Source organism: Pleurodeles waltl, chromosome 11, assembly GCF_031143425.1.
Source record: "Pleurodeles waltl isolate 20211129_DDA chromosome 11, aPleWal1.hap1.20221129, whole genome shotgun sequence".
Lineage (NCBI taxonomy): Eukaryota > Metazoa > Chordata > Amphibia > Caudata > Salamandridae > Pleurodeles > Pleurodeles waltl.
In genome coordinates, this window is record NC_090450.1 from 935,684,846 (window position 1) to 935,705,503 (window position 20,658).

General features: G+C 47.1%; 1 protein-coding gene across 2 annotated transcripts in view; it reads right to left on the reverse strand.

Annotated features, from left to right (window-relative positions):
* The window catches only part of GCN1 (GCN1 activator of EIF2AK4), a 1,158,386-nt gene that overhangs the window by 77,273 nt on the left and 1,060,455 nt on the right, over positions 1 to 20,658 (reverse strand). The gene's annotated exons all lie outside the window — the stretch shown is intronic.

Consider the following 20,658-nt stretch of genomic DNA (forward strand, 5'->3'; position numbering starts at 1 on the left):
ATTATTTTCTCCGGCCTTGCCGCCAAAAGAGGGGGCCGGGGCCGGAGGGGGCGGGCAACTCCACTAGCTGGAGTGTCCTGCGGTGCTGTGACAAAGGGGTGAGCCTTTGAGGCTCACCGCCAGGTGTTACAGCTCCTGCCTGGGGGAGGTGTTAGCATCTCCACCCAGTGCAGGCTTTGTTACTGGCCTCAGAGTGACAAAGGCACTCTCCGCATGAGGCCAGCAACATGTCTCTAGTGTGGCAGGCTGCTGGAACTAGTCAGCCTACACAGACAGTCGGTTAAGTTTCAGGGGGCACCTCTAAGGTGCCCTCTGGGGTGTATTTTGCAATAAAATGTACACTGGCATCAGTGTGCATTTATTGTGCTGAGAAGTTTGATACCAAACTTCCCAGTTTTCAGTGTAGCCATTATAGTGCTGTGGAGTTTGTGTTTGACAAACTCCCAGACCATATACTCTTATGGCTACCCTGCACTTACAATGTCTAAGGTTTTGTTTAGACACTGTAGGGGTACCATGCTCATGCACTGGTACCCTCACCTATGGTATAGTGCACCCTGCCTTAGGGCTGTAAGGCCTGCTAGAGGGGTGACTGACCTATACTTGCATAGGCAGTGAGAGGCTGGCATGGCACCCTGAGGGGAGTGCCATGTCGACTTACTCGTTTTGTCCTCACTAGCACACACAAGCTGGCAAGCAGTGTGTCTGTGCTGAGTGAGAGGTCTCCAGGGTGGCATAAGACATGCTGCAGCCCTTAGAGACCTTCCTTGGCATCAGGGCCCTTGGTACTAGAAGTACCAGTTACAAGGGACTTATCTGGATGCCAGGGTCTGCCAATTGTGGATACAAAAGTACAGGTTAGGGAAAGAACACTGGTGCTGGGGCCTGGTTAGCAGGCCTCAGCACACTTTCAATTGTAAACATAGCATCAGCAAAGGCAAAAAGTCAGGGGGCAACCATGCCAAGGAGGCATTTCCTTACACCCAGGAACTGTGAAAATTGCACTGTGTCCACTTTTAAAGTAGCTATATGTGTTTTATGTAAAAAGTATATATGCTATTGTGATTATTCAAAGTTCCTAAAGTACTAACCTGCAATACCTTTCAAATGAGATATTATATGTAGAATTTGAACCTGTGGTTCTTAAAATAAACTAAGAAATGAAAATGTCACTTACCCAGTGTACATCTGTTCGTGGCATCAGTCGCTGAGATTCACATGGTATGCATGAGCTCGCCATCTGGTGTGTTGGGTCGGAGTGTTACAAGTTGTTTTTCTTCGAAGAAGTGTTTTCGAGTCACGGGACCGAGTGACTCCACCTTCTGTGCTCATTGCGCATGGGCGTCGACTCCATCTTCGATTGTTTTCCCCGCAGAGGGTGAGGTAGGAGTTGTACTATAGTAATAGTGCCCGCGCAATGAAAAATGTAAGTATGTACCTATTAAAGGATTAAGTAATATATATACAAATGTACAAAATTGAAGGTAACTTCTGAACTGCTACAGGCTTCCGGGGAGGTGGGTGGGTCCATGTGAATCTCAGCGACTGATGCCACGAACAGATGTACACTGGGTAAGTGACATTTTCAGTTCGATGGCATCTGTCGCTGTAGATACACATGGTATGCATAGACTAGTAAGCAGTTAGTTCCCCATAAGCGGTGGTTTAGCCTGTAGGAGTAGAAGTTGTCTGAAATAGAGTTCTTAATACAGCTTGACCTACTGTAGCTTGTTGTGCGGATAGCACATCTATACAGTAGTGTTTGGTGAATGTGTGAGGCGTAGACCAAGTGGCTGCCTTACAAATTTCTTGCATTGGGATGTTTCCTAAAAAGGCCATTGAAGCACCTTTTTTCCTTGTTGAATGTGCCCTGGGAGTAATGGGCAGTTGTCTTTTTGCTTTAAGGTAGCAGATTTGGATGCATTTAACTATCCATCTGGCTATACCTTGTTTTGATATTGGGTTACCTGCATGAGGTTTTTGGAATGCAATAAATAGCTGTTTAGTTTTTCTGATGTTCTTCGTTCTGTCAATGTAGTACATTAATGCTCTTTTGACATCTAATGTATGTAGTGCTCTTTCAGCCACAGAATCTGGCTGTGGGAAGAATACTGGTAGTTCTACCGTTTGATTTAGATGGAATGGAGAAATAACTTTTGGTAAAAATTTTGGATTAGGTCGTAGGACGACCTTATTTTTATGTATTTGTATAAAAGGTTCTTGTGTTGTGAACGCTTGAATTTCACTTACTCTTCTTAGAGATGTAATGGCGATGAGAAAGGCAACTTTCCAGGTGAGGAATTGTATTCCGCAAGAGTGCATGGGTTCGAAAGGTGGGCCCATGAGTCTTGTTAGAACCACGTTTAGGTTCCATGAAGGAACAGGTGGTGTTCTTGGTGGTATAATTCTTTTAAGCCCTTCTATGAATGCTTTGATAACTGGTATCCTATACAAGGAAGTTGAATATGTAGTTTGCAGGTATGCAGATATTGCTGCAAGGTGTATTTTAATAGAAGAGAAGGCTAGCTTTGCTTTTTGTAAATGGAGCAAGTAATCTACTATATGTTTTGGAGTTGCCTCTAGTGGTTGTATCTGATTATGATGGCAGTAACAAACAAATCTTTTCCACTTACTTGCGTAGCAGTGTCTAGTGGATGGCCTTCTGGCCTGCTTTATGACTTCCATACACTCTTGGCTAAGTTGTAAGTGTCCGAATTCTAGGATTTCAGGAGCCAGATTGCTAGATTCAGCGATGCTGGGTCCGGGTGTCTGATCTGTTGGTTGTGTTGCGTTAACAGATCTGGTTTGTTGGGCAGTTTGATGTGTGGTACTACAGACAGATCTAGCAGTGTTGTGTACCAGGGTTGTCTTGCCCACGTTGGTGCTATTAAAATGAGTTTGAGTTTGTTTTGACTCAATTTGTTTACTAGGTAAGGAAGGAGAGGGAGAGGAGGAAAAGCGTAAGCAAATATTCCTGACCAGTTCATCCATAGGGCATTGCCTTGGGATTGCTTGTGTGGGTATCTGGACGCGAAGTTTTGGCATTTTGCGTTCTCTTTTGTTGCAAATAAGTCTATTTGTGGTGTTCCCCAGAGTGTGAAGTAGGTGTTCAGAATTTGTGGGTGGATTTCCCATTCGTGGACTTGCTGGTGATCTCGAGAGAGATTGTCTGCCAGCTGATTCTGGATCCCCGGAATAAACTGTGCTATTAGACCAATTTGATGGTGGATTGCCCACTTCCATATTTTTTGAGCTAACAAGCTTAACTGCGTTGAATGTGTTCCTCCTTGTTTGTTTAGATAATACATCGTTGTCATGTTGTCTGTTTTGACAAGGATGTATTTGTGGGTTATGATTGGTTGGAAAGCTTTTAGTGCTTGAAAAACTGCTAATAATTCTAGATGATTTATATGCAGTTTTGTTTGATGTATGTTCCATTGTCCTCTTATGTTGTGTTGATTGAGATGTGCTCCCCACCCTGTCATGGAAGCATCTGTTGTTATTACGTACTGTGGCACTGGGTCTTGGAAAGGCCGCCCTATGTTTAAATTTATACTGTTCCACCATAGAAGCGAGAGGTAAGTTTGGCGGTCTAGCAACACCAGATCTAGAAGGTGACCCTGTGCTTGAGACCACTGTGAGGCTAGGCACTGTTGTAAGGGCCTCATGTGCAGTCTTGCGTTTGGGACAATGGCTATGCATGAGGACATCATGCCTAGGAGCTGTAGTATTGTTCTTGCTTGTATTGTTTGGTTTGGAGACATGTGTTGAATGACCCTGTTGAAATTGTGGATCCTTTGTGGAGTTGGCGTTGCTACTCCTTTTGTCGTGTCTATTATGGCTCCTAGATATTGCTGTACTTTGCTTGGCAGAATGTTTGATTTTGCAAAGTTGACGGTAAACCCTAGATTGTAGAGGGTTTGTATGACTTGATTTGTGTGGTTTGAGCATTGTGTGAGCGAACTGGTTTTGATTAGCCAGTCGTCTAGATACGGGAACACATGTATTTGCTGCCTTCTGATGTGTGCAGCGACTACTGCTAGGCACTTTGTGAATACTCTTGGAGCGGTTGTTAAACCAAAAGGCAATACTTTGAATTGGTAATGTATTCCTTTGAATACAAACCTTAGATATTTCCTGTGTGATTGATGGATTGGTATATGGAAATATGCGTCCTTGAGGTCTAGGGTTGTCATGTAGTCGTGTTTTCTGAGCAATGGTAACACTTCTTGTAGTGTGACCATGTGAAAGTGGTCTGATTTGATGAATGTGTTTACTACCCTGAGGTCTAGAATTGGTCTTAGTGTTTCGTCCTTTTTTGGTATCAAGAAGTACAGTGAATAAACTCCTGTGTTTATTTGTGTGCTTGGTACTAATTCTATTGCATTTTTTTGCAGTAGTGCTTGAACTTCTATCTCTAGAAGCTGTGAATGGTATTTTGTTAAATTTTGTGATTTTGGTGGTATGTCTGGAGGGAATTGCAGGAATTCTATGCAATAACCATGCTGGATAATTGCTAGGACCCATGTGTCTGTAGTTATTTTGTCCCATGCTTCGTAATATTGACGTATCCTCCCCCCCACTGGTGTTGTGTGGGAGGGGTGTGTGACATGTGAGTCACTGCTTGTTGGTAGTGGTTTTGGGGCTTTGAAATCTTCCCCTATTCCTAGGGAATTGCCCCCCTCTATACTGGCCCCGAAAACCTCCCCTGTACTGTCCCTGGTAGGTGGGCGGTGCGGACTGTGAGGTGCTAGCTTGTGTGGCCTGACCCCGAAACCCTCCTCTAAAAGGTGTTTTGCGGAAGGTGTTATAAGATCCTCTGCTCTGCGGGGAGTAGAGTGCGCCCATGGCCTTGGCAGTGTCAGTGTCCTTCTTGAGCTTTTCTATAGCTGTGTCGACCTCCGGACCGAACAGAAGTTTCTCGTTTACTGGCATGTTAAGCACTGCCTGCTGAATTTCTGGCTTGAATCCAGACGTTCTGAGCCATGCGTGCCTACGGATGGTAACCGACGTATTAATGGTTCTTGCGGCCGTGTCTGCTGCATCCATGGAGGAGCGTATTTGATTGTTGGAAATGTTTTGACCCTCCTCAACAACCTGTTTTGCTCTTTTTTGCAGATCTTTTGGGAGATGTTCAATGAGATGCTGCATCTCATCCCAGTGGGCTCTGTCGTATCGCGCTAGCAGCGCTTGTGAATTTGCGATGCGCCACTGGTTTGCTGCTTGGACAGCAACCCTCTTCCCGGCTGCATCGAACTTCCTACTTTCTTTATCTGGGGGAGGTGCATCCCCAGAAGTGTGTGAGTTTGCCCGTTTTCTGGCAGCCCCTACCACCACAGAGTCTGGTGGCAGCTGAGAGGTGATGAAGACAGGGTCCGTAGGAGGCGCCTTATACTTTTTGTCCACCCTAGGCGTCACTGCCCTACTTTTAACTGGCTCCTTGAAAATGTCCTTTGCATGGCGTAGCATGCCTGGGAGCATCGGCAGGCTTTGGTAGGAGCTGTGGGTTGAGGAGAGGGTGTTAAATAAAAAATCATCCTCTACTTGTTCCGAGTGTAGTTCCACATTATGGAATAGAGCTGCTCTAGCCACCACTTGCGAGTAGGCTGTGCTGTCTTCCGGTGGTGATGGCCTAGTTGGGTATGTGTCTGGGCTGTTATCAGACACTGGTGCGTCGTACAAGTCCCACGCATCCTGATCTTGGTCGTCGTGGCTCATGGCGGTGTGAGCTGGCGAATGTGACGGGGTGTAAGTTGGCGAAGCCGGAGTTACAGGTGGAGGCGAGGGAGGAGGTGTTACCTTTTGTGTTGTTTGTTGCTGAGGAGTAAACTGAAGCGTTCTCTTTCGTTTGACAGGTGGGAGGGTACTGATCTTCCCAGTCCCCTGCTGAATAAAGATACGCTTTTGCGTGTGATCCACGTCAGTGGATTGCAGTTCTTGTTCAAATCTATGTTTCTTCATTTGAGAAGACATAGAATGCTCTTCGGTATAGGAGCCAGAAACAGGGTCTGATGTCGCTTTTTTCGGCTCCGAAAGCCCTGTCGATTGTTTTTTCGGCTCCGAGGTAACCTTCCTCTTTTTCTGTGCCGAAAATTCTTGGCCTCTATGGTCTTCGGCGCCACTGTCTCGGCGTCGATCGGTGTCGACACCGAACTCTCGGTGTCGATGCTTCTGTTTAGCACTCTCTCGGTCCCGAGGAGGCTGCGTGCCGGTGTCTCGACCGAAGTCGGACGATCTCGACACTGAATGGGCCTTTTTCGGTGCCGATTGTTGGTCACCGAGAATTTGGGTGGAGCCATGGCCGGTTGGCAGTGGCGTCCCCTGGGCCTTCTTTCCTTTTTTAAGGTTTGATCTCGACGTCTTACTCACAGTTCTTGTAGAGTGTAGCTCGTCGGAGTCTGAATCCTGGATGGAAAAGGATTCCTCCTGTTCCTCTTCTGTCTCGAACTGTGGACGCTCTTTTGGCGTGGACGCCATCTGGAGTCTTCTCGCTCGACGGTCGCGCAGAGTTTTTCGGGACCGGAACGCCCGACAGGCCTCACAGGATTCTTCGCTGTGCTCGGGTGACAGGCACAGATTACAGACCGAGTGTAGGTCCGTATAAGGATATTTGTTGTGGCATTCGGGGCAGAATCGAAACGGGGTCCGATCCATCGGCGTTGTCCTCCACGCGGTCGGGCCGACTAGGCCCCGACGGGGTGCCGAAATCTACCCCGAAGGGCACCGAGGCGCTTCGATGTTGAACGCGTCGTTGTATGTGTCTATCTCTAACCGGATCGCAACGATACCGTCGAAAATCTTCCGTCTTCAGCTAACTTTCCGTTCCGAAACCCGGAGCGACAGGAACACGTCCGAACCCGATGGCGGAAAGAAAACAATCGAAGATGGAGTCGACGCCCATGCGCAATGAGCACAGAAGGTGGAGTCACTCGGTCCCGTGACTCGAAAACACTTCTTCGAAGAAAAACAACTTGTAACACTCCGACCCAACACACCAGATGGCGAGCTCATGCATACCATGTGTATCTACAGCGACAGATGCCATCGAACATATATTTTTCTATACAAAAACCTATTGGCCTGGAATTGTCTCTGAGTGTGTGTTCCTCATTTATTGCCTGTGTGTATGTACAACAAATGCTTAACACTACTCCTTTGATAAGCCTACTGCTCGACCACACTACCACAAAATAGAGCATTAGTATTATCTCTTTTTGCCACTATCTTACCTCTAAGGGGAACCCTTGGACTCTGTGCATGCTATTCCTTACTTTGAAATAGCACATACAGAGCCAACTTCCTACACTGGTGGATCAGCGGTGGGGTACAAGACTTTGCATTTGCTGGACTACTCAGCCAATACCTGATCACATGACAAATCCCAAAAATTGTCATTAGAAATTGATTTTTGCAATTTGAACTATTTTTCTAAATTCTTAAAAGTCCTGCTAGGGCCTTGTGTTAGTCCCTGTTAGCATTTCTTTTAGAGTTTAAAAGTTTTGTGAAAGTTTGAATTAGACTCTAGAACTAGTTTTAGATTCTTAAAAAGTATTCCAACTTTTAGAAGCATAATGTCTAGTGCAGAGATGAATGTGGAGGAACTCGACCTCACACCTTACCTCCATCTTAAGATGAGGGAGCTAAGGTCCCTCTGCAAAAAAAAGAAAATAGCAATGGGCCCCAGACCTTCCGAACTAGAGCTCCAGGAGCTTTTGGCAGAGTTTGAAAGAGCCAACCCCTCTGAGGATGGCAACACAGAGGATGAAGATAGTGACTTGGAGGACAATTCACACCTACCAGTCCTAACTAGGGAGAACAGGGCCACTCCAGCCCTGTCTCCAAATAGAATAGTCAGAGATGCTGCTTCCCTCACAGGAGGGACCAACAATTCTGAAATCACGGAGGATAACCCCAGTGAAGAGGAACTCCTGCTAGCCAGGATGGCCAAAAGATTGGCTTTGGAAAGACAGATCCTAGCCATAGAAAGGGAAAGACAAGAGATGGGCCTAGGACCCATCAATGGTGGCAGCAACATAACTAGGGTCAGAGATTCTCCTGACATGTTAAACATCCCTAAAGGGATTGTGACTAAATATGAAGATGGTGATGACATCACCAAATGGTTCACAGCTTTTGAGAGGGCTTGTGTAACCAGAAAAGTGACCAGATCTCACTGGGGTGCTCTCCTTTGGGAAATGTTCACTGGAAAGTGTAGGGATAGACTCCTCACACTCTCTGTAAAAGATGCAGAATCTTATGACCTCATGAAGGGAACCCTGATTGAGGGCTTTGGATTCTCCACTGAGGAGTATAGGATTAGATTCAGGGGGGCTCAAAAATCCTCGAGCCAGACCTGGGTTGATTTTGTAGACTACTCAGTGAAAACACTGGATGGTTGGATTCAAGGCAGTGGTGTAAATGATTATGATGGGCTGTACAATTTATTTGTGAAAGAACATCTGTTAAGTAATTGTTTCAATGATAAACTGCATCAGCATCTGGTAGACCTAGGACCAATTTCTCCCCAAGAATTGGGAAAGAAGGCGGACCATTGGGTCAAGACTAGGGTGACCAAGACTTCCACAGGGGTGACCAAAAGAAAGGGGTCACAAAGCCTCCCCAGGGGAAAGGTGTTGAGACATCCAAAAACAAAAATATTAAAGAGTCTGCTACAGGCCCCCAAAAACCTGCACAGGAGGGTGGGCCCAGAGCCTCTTCACAAACCAATTTTGGGTTCAAGGGTAAAAACTTTGATCCCAAAAAGGCCTGGTGTCGTAGCTGTAATCAGCCTGGACACCAAACTGGAGACAAGGCCTGTCCCAAGAAAACTACCACTTCTAACTCCACTCCAGCTAACACTGGAATGGCTAGTCTCCAAGTGGGATCAACAGTGTGCCCAGAGCAAATCAGGGTCCACACTGAAGCTACTCTAGTTTCTGAGGGTGGGGTGGATTTAGCCACACTAGCTGCCTGGCCGCCTAACATGCAAAAATACAGGCAGCAGCTCTTTATTAATGGGACAAGTGTAGAGGGCCTGAGGGATACAGGTGCCAGTGTCACCATGGTGACAGAGAAACTGGTTTCCCCTGGCCAATACCTGACTGGAAAAACCTATACAGTCACCAACGCTGACAATCAGACTAAAGCACATCCCATGGCAATGGTAACTTTAGAATGGGGAGGGGTCAATGGCCTGAAACAGGTGGTGGTCTCCTCAAACATCCCAGTAGACTGTCTGCTTGGAAATGACCTGGAGTCCTCAGCATGGGCTGAGGTAGAACTAAAAACCCATGCAGCCATGCTGGGTATCCCTGAACTGGTGTGTGTAAAAACAAGAGCACAGTGCAAGGCACAGGGTGAAAAAGTAGAGCTGGAGTCTGGAAGAAAGGCCCAGCCTACCAAGAGAAAAGGAAAGTCAGTTGGGAAACCAACTGCAACACAGTCAGAAAAAGAGAACCTCTCTTCTCAGGAAGAAGTTCTGCCCTCGGAGGGAACTGAGCCTTTGGAGCTTGAACCTTATCAGGTTGAGCTCTTAGGCCCAGGGGGACCCTCAAGGGAGGAGCTGTGTAAGGGACAAGAAACCTGTCCCTCTCTTGAAGGCCTTAGGCAGCAAGCTGCTGAAGAGTCCAAGGGCAAGAAAAATGGAACACATAGGGTCTATTGGGAAGATGGACTCCTGTACACGGAGGCCAGAGACCCCAAACCTGGTGCCACTAGGAGAGTGGTAGTGCCTCAGTCGTTCAGAGAGTTTATTCTGACCTTAGCCCATGATATTCCCCTTGCTGGGCATTTGGGACAAACCAAGACGTGGGAGAGGTTAGTCAACCACTTCTACTGGCCCAATATGTCCCAGAAGGTTAAGGAGTTTTGCCTCTCCTGCCCCACCTGTCAATCCAGTGGTAAGACAGGTGGGCACCCAAAGGCCCCCCTCATTCCACTTCCAGTGGTGGGGGTCCCCTTTGAAAGAGTGGGTGTGGACATAGTTGGTCCACTGGAACCTCCCACAGCCTCAGGAAATATGTACATCCTAGTAGTAGTGGATCATGCTACTAGGTATCCTGAAGCTATTCCCCTTAGGTCGACTACTGCCCCTGCAGTAGCCAAGGCCCTCATTGGTATCTTTACCAGAGTGGGTTTCCTTAAGGAGGTGGTGTCTGACAGAGGTACCAACTTCATGTCAGCATACCTAAAACACATGTGGAATGAGTGTGGAGTGACTTACAAATTCACTACACCATACCGTCCACAAACTAATGGCTTAGTTGAGAGATTCAACAAGACATTAAAAGGCATGATCATGGGGCTCCCAGAAAAACTCAAAAGGAGATGGGATGTCCTCTTGCCATGTCTGCTTTTTGCTTACAGAGAGGTGCCACAGAAGGGAGTAGGATTCTCACCCTTTGAACTTCTGTTTGGTCACCCTGTAAGGGGACCACTTGCTCTTGTTAAAGAAGGCTGGGAGAGACCTCTTCATGAGCCTAAACAAGACATAGTGGACTATGTACTTGGCCTTCGCTCTAGAATGGCAGAGTACATGGAAAAGGCAACCAAAAACCTTGAGGCCAGCCAACAGCTCCAGAAGTTTTGGTATGACCAAAAGGCTGCAATGGTTGAGTTCCAACCAGGGCAGAAAGTCTGGGTTCTGGAGCCTGTGGCTCCCAGGGCACTTCAGGACAAATGGAGTGGCCCTTACCCAGTGCTAGAAAGGAAGAGTCAGGTCACCTACCTGGTGGACCTGGGCACAAGCAGGAGCCCCAAGAGGGTGATCCATGTGAACCGCCTTAAGCTCTTCCATGACAGGGCTGATGTAAATCTGTTGATGGTAACAGATGAGGACCAGGAAGCTGAGAGTGAACCTCTCCCTGATCTCCTCTCATCAAACCCTAAAGATGGTTCAGTAGATGGAGTGATCTATAAAGACACCCTCTGTGACCAACAGCAATCTGATTGTAGGAAGGTCCTGCAACAGTTTGCTGAGCTCTTTTCCCTAACCCCTGGTCAGACACACCTGTGTACCCATGATGTGGACACAGGAGACAGCATGCCTGTCAAAAACAAAATTTTCAGACAGTCTGACCAAGTTAAGGAAGCATCAAGGTGGAAGTCCACAAGATGCTGGAATTGGGAGTAACTGAGCACTCTGACAGCCCCTGGGCTAGCCCAGTGGTCTTAGTCCCCAAACCTCACACCAAAGATGGGAAGAGAGAGATGAGGTTTTGTGTGGACTACAGAGGACTTAATTCTGTCACCAAGACAGATGCCCATCCCATTCCTAGAGCTGATGAGCTGATTGACAAATTAGGTGCTGCCAAATTCTTGAGTACCTTTGACTTAACAGCAGGGTACTGGCAAATCAAAATGGCACCTGGAGCCAAAGAAAAGACAGCATTCTCCACACCTGATGGGCATTATCAGTTTACTGTTATGCCCTTTGGTTTAATGAATGCCCCTGCCACCTTCCAAAGGTTGGTGAATCAAGTCCTTGCTGGCTTGGAGTCCTTTAGTGCAGCTTATCTTGATGATATTGCTGTCTTTAGCTCCAACTGGCAGGATCACCTGGTCCACCTGAAGAAGGTTTTGAAGGCTCTGCAATCAGCAGGCCTCTCTATCAAGGCATCCAAATGCCAGATAGGGCAGGGAACTGTGGTTTACTTGGGACACCTTGTAGGTGGAGGCCAAGTTCAGCCACTCCAGCCTAAGATCCAGACTATTCTGGACTGGGCAGCTCCAAAAACCCAGACTCAAGTCAGGGCATTCCTTGGCTTGACTGGGTATTATAGGAGGTTTGTGAAGGGGTATGGATCCATAGTGACAGCCCTGACAGAACTCACCTCCAAGAAAATGCCCAAGAAGGTAAACTGGACTGTAGAATGCCAACAGGCCTTTGACACCCTGAAACAAGCAATGTGCACAGCACCAGTTCTAAAAGCTCCAGATTACTCCAAGCAGTTCATTGTGCAGACAGATGCCTCTGAACATGGGATAGGGGCAGTTTTGTCCCAAACAAATGATGATGGCCTTGACCAGCCTGTTGCTTTCATTAGCAGGAGGTTACTCCCCAGGGAGCAGCGTTGGAGTGCCATTGAGAGGGAGGCTGTAAGGAAATGCCTCCTTGGCATGGTTGCCCCCTGACTTTTTGCCTTTGCTGATGCTATGTTTACAATTGAAAGTGTGCTGAGGCCTGCTAACCAGGCCCCAGCACCAGTGTTCTTTCCCTAACCTGTACTTTTGTATCCACAATTGGCAGACCCTGGCATCCAGATAAGTCCCTTGTAACTGGTACTTCTAGTACCAAGGGCCCTGATGCCAAGGAAGGTCTCTAAGGGCTGCAGCATGTCTTATGCCACCCTGGAGACCTCTCACTCAGCACAGACACACTGCTTGCCAGCTTGTGTGTGCTAGTGAGGACAAAACGAGTAAGTCGACATGGCACTCCCCTCAGGGTGCCATGCCAGCCTCTCACTGCCTATGCAGTATAGGTAAGACACCCCTCTAGCAGGCCTTACAGCCCTAAGGCAGGGTGCACTATACCATAGGTGAGGGTACCAGTGCATGAGCATGGTACCCCTACAGTGTCTAAACAAAACCTTAGACATTGTAAGTGCAGGGTAGCCATAAGAGTATATGGTCTGGGAGTCTGTTTTACACGAACTCCACAGCACCATAATGGCTACACTGAAAACTGGGAAGTTTGGTATCAAACTTCTCAGCACAATAAATGCACACTGATGCCAGTGTACATTTTATTGTAAAATACACCACAGAGGGCACCTTAGAGGTGCCCCCTGAAACTTAACCGACTGTCTGTGTAGGCTGACTAGTTCCAGCAGCCTGCCACACCAGAGACATGTTGCTGGCCCCATGGGGAGAGTGCCTTTGTCACTCTGAGGCCAGTAACAAAGCCTGCACTGGGTGGAGATGCTAACACCTCCCCCAGGCAGGAGCTGTGACACCTGGCGGTGAGCCTCAAAGGCTCACCCCTTTGTCACAGCCCAGCAGGGCACTCCAGCTTAGTGGAGTTGCCCGCCCCCTCCGGCCACGGCCCCCACTTTTGGCGGCAAGGCTGGAGGGAACAAAGAAAGCAACAAGGAGGAGTCACTTGCCAGTCAGGACAGCCCCTAAGGTGTCCTGAGCTGAAGTGACTAACTTTTAGAAATCCTCCATCTTGCAGATGGAGGATTCCCCCAATAGGGTTAGGATTGTGACCCCCTCCCCTTGGGAGGAGGCACAAAGAGGGTGTACCCACCCTCAGGGCTAGTAGCCATTGGCTACTAACCCCCCAGACCTAAACACGCCCTTAAATTTAGTATTTAAAGGCAACCCTGAACCCTAGAAAATTAGATTCCTGCAACTACAAGAAGAAGGACTGCCTAGCTGAAAACCCCTGCAGAGGAAGACCAGAAGACGACAACTGCCTTGGCTCCAGAAACTCACCGGCCTGTCTCCTGCCTTCCAAAGATCCTGCTCCAGCGACGCCTTCCAAAGGGACCAGCGACCTCGACATCCTCTGAGGACTGCCCCTGCTTCGAAAAGACAAGAAACTCCCGAGGACAGCGGACCTGCTCCAAGAAAAGCTGCAACTTTGTTTCCAGCAGCTTTAAAGAACCCTGCAAGCTCCCCGCAAGAAGCGTGAGACTTGCAACACTGCACCCGGCGACCCCGACTCGGCTGGTGGCGATCCAACACCTCAGGAGGGACCCCAGGACTACTCTAAGACTGTGAGTACAAAAACCTGTCCCCCCTGAGCCCCCACAGCGCCGCCTGCAGAGGGAATCCCGAGGCTTCCCCTGACCGCGTCTCTTTGAATCCAAAGTCCCGACACCTGGGAGAGACCCTTCACCCGCAGCCCCCAGGACCTGAAGGACCGGACTTTCACTGGAGGAGTGACCCCCAGGAGTCCCTCTCCCTTGATCAAGTGGAGGTTTCCCCGAGGAACCCCCCCCTTGCCTGCCTGCAGCGCTGAAGAGATCCCGAGATCTCTCATAGACTAACATTGCGAACCCGACGCTTGTTTCTACACTGCACCCGGCCGCCCCCGCGCCGCTGAGGGTGAAATTTCTGTGTGGGCTTGTGTCCCCCCCGGTGCCCTACAAAACCCCCCTGGTCTGCCCTCCAAAGACGCGGGTACTTACCTGCTGGCAGACTGGAACCGGGGCACCCCCTTCTCCATTGAAGCCTGTGTGTTTTGGGCACCTCTTTGACCTCTGCACCTGACCGGCCCTGAGCTGCTGGTGTGGTGACTTTGGGGTTGCTCTGAACCCCCAACGGTTGGCTACCTTGGACCCCAATTTGAGCCCCGTAGGTGGTTTACTTACCTGCAAGAACTAACAATAACTTACCTCCCCCAGGAACTGTTGAAAATTGCACTGTGTCCACTTTTAAAGTAGCTATATGTGTTTTATGTAAAAAGTATATATGCTATTGTGATTATTCAAAGTTCCTAACGTACTTACCTGCAATACCTTTCAAATTAGATATTACATGTAGAATTTGAACCTGTGGTTCTTAAAATAAACTAAGAAATGAAAATCTCACTTACCCAGTGTACATCTGTTCGTGGCATTAGTCGCTGCAGATTCACATGTTTCGCACAGTCCGCTGCCTGGTGTTGGGCTCGGAGTATTACAAGTTGTTTTTCTTCGAAGAAGTCTTTTTTGGTCACGGGACCGAAGGACTCCTCCCTCTTCGGCTCCATTGCGCATGGGCGTCGACTCCATCTTAGATTGTTTTCCCCGCAGAGGGTGAGGATGGAGTTGTTTGCTATAAATAGTGCCCATGCAATGGAGTGAATACGTATGTACATAAAAAGTTTATAATAATTATTTACAAATGTACAAATGTTTAAGATTTAAGATCTACTTCTAAACGGCTACAGGCTTCCCGGGGAGGCGGGAGGGCACATGTGAATCTGCAGCGACTAATGCCACGAACAGATGTACACTAGGTAAGTGACATTTTCAGTTCGATGGCATATGTTGCTGCAGATACACATGTTTCGCATAGACTATAAAGCAGTTACCTCCCCTAAAAGCGGTGGTTTAGCCTGTAGGAGTTGAAGTAGTTTGGAATAATGTTCTTAGTACAGCTTGGCCCACTGTAGCTTGTTGTGCATTTAGTACGTCTACACAGTAGTGTTTAGTAAATGTATGAGGCGTAGACCAGGTTGCAGCCTTACATATTTTGCTCATAGGAATGTTTCCTAGAAAGGCCATTGTAGCACCTTTCTTTCTGGTTGAGTGTGCCTTTGGTGTAATAGGCAATTCTCTTTTGGCTTTAAGATAGCATATTTGAATACAACTGACTATCCATCTAGCAATGCCTTGTTTAGAGATTGGATTTCCTATGTGTGGTTTTTGAAAAGCTATGAACAGTTGTTTTGTTTTCCTGATTAGCTTTGTTCTGTCAATGTAGTACATTAGTGCTCTTTTGATGTCTAATGTATGTAGTGCCCTTTCAGCCACGGAATCTGGTTGTGGGAAGAACACTGGCAATTCTACTGTTTGATTTAAATGGAATGGTGAGATTACTTTTGGTAAAATTTTGGATTTGTTCTTAGAACTATTTTATTTTTGTGTATTTGAATAAATGGTTCTTGTATGGTAAATGCCTGTATTTCACTTACTCTTCTGAGGGATGTGATTGCAATGAGAAATGCGACTTTCCAGGTTAGATATTGCATTTCACAGGAATGCATGGGTTCGAAAGGTGGACCCATGAGTCTTGTTAAGACGATGTTAAGGTTCCATGAAGGAACTGGTGGTGTTCTTGGTGGTATCATTCTTTTTAGCCCTTCCATGAATGCTTTAATAACTGGTATTCTAAATAGAGACGATGAATGAGTAGTTTGTAGGTAAGCAGATATTGCTGCGAGGTGTATTTTTATAGATGAAAAAGCGAGATTCGCTTTTTGCAAATGTAGTAAGTATCCCACTATGTCCTTTGTAGAGGCATGCAATGGTTGGATTTGATTGGTATGGCAGTAGCAAACAAATCTTTTCCACTTAGATGCATAGCAGTGTCTAGTGGAAGCTTTTCTAGCTTGTTTTATGACCTCCATGCATTCTTGTGTGAGGTCTAAGTGTCCGAATTCTAGGATTTCAGGAGCCAAATTGCCAGATTCAATGATGCTGGGTTTGGATGCCTGATCTGTTGTTTGTGTTGTGTTAACAGATCTGGTCTGTTGGGTAGTTTGACATGCGGTACTAGTGAAAGGTCTAGTAGAGTTGTATACCAAGGTTGTCTTGCCCATGTGGGTGCTATCAGTATGAGTTTGAGTTGGTTTTGACTTAACTTGTTTACTAGATATGGAAGGAGAGGGAGAGGGGGAAAAGCGTATGCAAATATCCCTGACCAACTCATCCATAGAGCATTGCCTTGTGATTCGCGGTGTGGGTACCTGGATGCGAAGTTTTGGCATTTTGCGTTTTCTTTTGTTGCGAACAAATCTATCTGGGGTGTTCCCCAAATTTGAAAGTACTTGTTCAGAACTTGGGGGTGAATTTCCCATTCGTGGACTTGTTGGTGGTCTCGCGAAAGGTTGTCTGCTAGTTGGTTTTGGATCCCTGGAATAAATTGTGCTATTAGGCGAATGTTGTTGTGAATCGCCCACTGCCATATTTTTTGTGTTAGGAGGCACAATTGTGTTGAGTGTGTTCCTCCTTGTTTGTTTAAGTAATACATTGTTGTCATGTTGTCTGTTTTGACAAGAATGTATTTGTGTGTTATTATGGGTTGAAAGGCTTTTAACGCTAGAAATACTGCTAACAGTTCTAGGTAATTGATATGAAATTTTGTTTGGTGTACATCCCATTGTCCTTGAATGCTGTGATGATTGAGGTGTGCTCCCCACCCTGTCATGGAAGCATCTGTTGTTATAACGTATTGAGGCACTGGGTCCTGAAATGTCCGCCCTTTGTTTAAATTGTTGCTGTTCCACCATAGAAGCGAGAGGTATGTTTGGCGGTCTACCAACACCGGATCTTGAAGTTGACCCTGTGCCTGTGAAAAATTGTGATGCTAGGCACTGTTGTAAGGGTCGCATGTGTAGTCTTGCGTTTGGGACAATGGCTATGCATGATGACATCATGCCTAGAAGTTTTAGCACAAATTTTGCTTGTATCTTTTGGTTTGGAAACATAGCACTTATTACCTTGTGGAATGCTTGAACTCTTTGTGGACTTGGAGTGGCAATTCCTTTTGATGTGTTGATGGTTGCCCCTAGATATTGTTGTGTCTGACATGGTTCGAGGTGTGATTTTGTATAGTTGATGGAGAAACCCAGTTTGTGAAGGGTTTGTATGACATATGTGGTGTCGTTTGTGCACTTTTTTACTGTGTTGGTCTTGATTAGCCAATCGTCCAGGTAAGGAAACACATGTATCTGTTGTCTCCTGATATGTGCTGCTACTACTGCTAGACATTTTGTGAACACTCTTGGTGCAGTTGTTATTCCGAATGGCAACACTTTGAATTGGTAATGTATTCCTTTGAATACGAACCTTAGGTACTTTCTGTGAGAAGGGTGTATCGGTATATGAAAGTACGCATCTTTTAGGTCTAATGTGGTCATGTAATCTTGCTGTTTGAGCAGTGGAATGATGTCTTGTAGTGTGACCATGTGAAAGTGGTCCGATATGATGTAGGTATTTAGTGTCCTGAGATCTAATATTGGTCTTAATGTTTTGTCTTTTTTTGGAATTAGAAAGTACAGGGAGTAAACTGCTGTGTTTTTTTGTTGTACTGGTACTAATTCTATTGCATCCTTTTGCAGTAGTGCTTGAACTTCTAGTCCTAAAAGTTCTAAATGTTGTGGTGACATTTTGCGTGTTTTTGGAGGGATGTTTGGTGGGAATTTGTGGAATTCTATGCAATAGCCATGTTGGATTATTGCTAATACCCAATTGTCTGTTGTAATCTGCTGCCAAGATTGGTAGAATTGGCTTAGTCTTCCCCCCACTGGTGTTGAGTGAAGGGGTTGTGTGACTTGAAAGTCACTGTTTAGGTGGAGGTGTTTTTGGAGTCTGGAATCTTCCCCTACTCCTTGGGAATTGACCCCCTCTATATCCCCTGAAACCTCCCCTTTGGAATGAACCCTGATATGGTGCGGTTCTTGTTTGTTGGCTGGTGGTGTCTGTGGGTTGGCCACGAAACCCCCCTCTAAATGGAGTTTTTCTAAAAGAGCCTCTGCTCTGCGGGGAGTAGAGTGCGCCCATGGCTTTGGCCGTGTCTGTGTCCTTTTTAAGTTTTTCAATGGCTGTGTCCACTTCAGGGCCAAAAAGTTGTTTCTCGTTGAAGGGCATATTAAGGACAGCCTGCTGGATTTCAGGTTTGAAGCCTGAAGTGCGGAGCCAAGCGTGTCTCCTTATGGTGACAGCAGTGTTGACTGTTCTCGCTGCAGTATCGGCTGCGTCCAGTGAAGAGCGGATTTGATTGTTTGAGATCGTTTGTCCCTCTTCAACTATTTGCTGCGCCCTTTTTTGGTATTCCTGGGGAAGATGGTCTACGAGAAGTTGCATCTCATCCCAGTGTGCGCGGTCATATCTGGCCAGCAGCGCTTGAGAATTTGCGATGCGCCACTGGTTGGCTGCCTGTGATGCTACTCTTTTTCCTGCCGCATCAAATTTTCTGCTTTCTTTGTCCGGAGGTGGGGCGTCGCCAGATGTATGGGAATTTGCTCTCTTGCGAGCTGCCCCTACTACTACGGAGTCAGGTGGTAACTGCGAAGTAATAAACACTGGGTCTGTGGGTGGTGGTTTGTATTTCTTATCCACCCTTGGGGTGATGGCTCTTGATTTTACGGGCTCTTCAAAAATTTGTTTTGCGTGCCGTAACATCCCTGGTAGCATTGGGAGACATTGATATTGGCTATGTGTAGCCGAGAGGGTGTTAAATAAAAAATCATCCTCTATAGGATCGGAATGCAGTTGGACATTGTGGAATTCTGCAGCCCTAGCCACCAGTTGCGAGTATGAGGTACTGTCCTCTGGCGGTGACGGCTTTGTGGGGTATGAATCGGGATCATTGTCCGGCACTGGGGTGTCATATAGGTCCCAAGCGTCTTGATCCTGATTATCTTGACTTATGGTAGTTTGCGCTGGTGAGTGCATTTGTGGCGGTGTTTGTGCCGGCGATGCCTGTTGTGGTGGAGAGGGCGGAGGCGTGACTTTTTTAACCACTTTGGCTTGTGGTTGTGCGTCATCCTTGAGAAGTCCGATCCTTCTTTTCCTCATTATTGGGGGAAGGGTTGATATCTTCCCTGTGTCTTGCTGGATGTACAGTCTCTTTTGTGTGTAGTCTGATTCTACACTTTGGAGCTCTTGTCCAAATCTGTGCATCTGGCCACTTATTCCTTGTTCCTCTGTGTAGGATGAAGGTGTGGAACTTTTCGGCGCCGAGAGATAATCTTTTTTCGGCTTCGGCACCGACAGAATTTTTGTGGCTTTCGGCAGTGTGTCTCGGTGCCGGCATCTTGTTTTTGCCTCTCGGAGCCGCTATCTCGGCTCCGAGGTTGCTCCATGGCGGTCCCTCGACCGGAGTCGGGTGTCTTCGCTATGGGCGTGCCCTTTTTCGGCGCCTTCGACGGGTCGCCGGTTTTATGGGTCGAGCCATGGCCTGTTGGCAGTGGCGTCCCCTGGGCTTTTGTCTTCTCGATGGTTTTAATTTTCGACGTCTTACTCACTGTTTGTTGCTGTTGTTCGACGTCGGAGTCTCCGGATTCTGATTCCGGAACTGAGAATGTTTCCTCTTCGTCGTCGAAACGTTGTTTTGTTGGCGTGGACGCCATTTGTAGACGCCTGGCTCTTCGGTCCCGGAGTGTTTTTCTGGACCGGAAGGCTCGACAGGCCTCACAGGTATCCTCCTTGTGCTCGGGGGACAAGCACAAGTTACAGACCAAGTGCTGATCTGTATAAGGATACTTACTGTGACATTTTGGGCAGAAACGAAATGGGGTCCGTTCCATCGGCTTCGATGTCGCACGCGGTCGGGCCGACCAGGCCCCGATGGGGGAATCGAAGCTACCCCAAAGTCTTCCGATGATCGGTGTCGATGTACCTAACTATCCCGATACCGAACGGAACAATACCGACGCTTTCTTCCGAGATTCTGACTAACTTTCCGAACCGAAACACGGAGCGAAAAGGAATACGTCCGAACCCGACAGCGGAAAAAAAACAATCTAAGATGGAGTCGACGCCCATGCGCAATGGAGCCGAAGAGGGAGGAGTCCTTCGGTCCCGTGACCAAAAAAGACTTCTTCGAAGAAAAACAACTTGTAATACTCCGAGCCCAACACCAGGCAGCGGACTGTGCGAAACATGTGTATCTGCAGCAACATATGCCATCGAACATATATTTTTCTATACAAAAACCTATTGGCCTGGAATTGTCTTTGAGTGTGTGTTCCTCATTTATTGCCTGTGTGTATGTACAACAAATGCTTAACACTACTCCTTTGATAAGCCTACTGCTCGACCACACTACCACAAAATAGAGCATTAGTATTATCTTTTTTTGCCACTATCTTACCTCTAAGGGGAACCCTTGGACTCTGTGCATGCTATTCCTTACTTTGAAATAGCACATACAGAGCCAACTTCCTACACCGGAGTAGAGAGAACGAGTCTCAGAGCTGCAAACATTCAACCTCAAAGGCGCAGA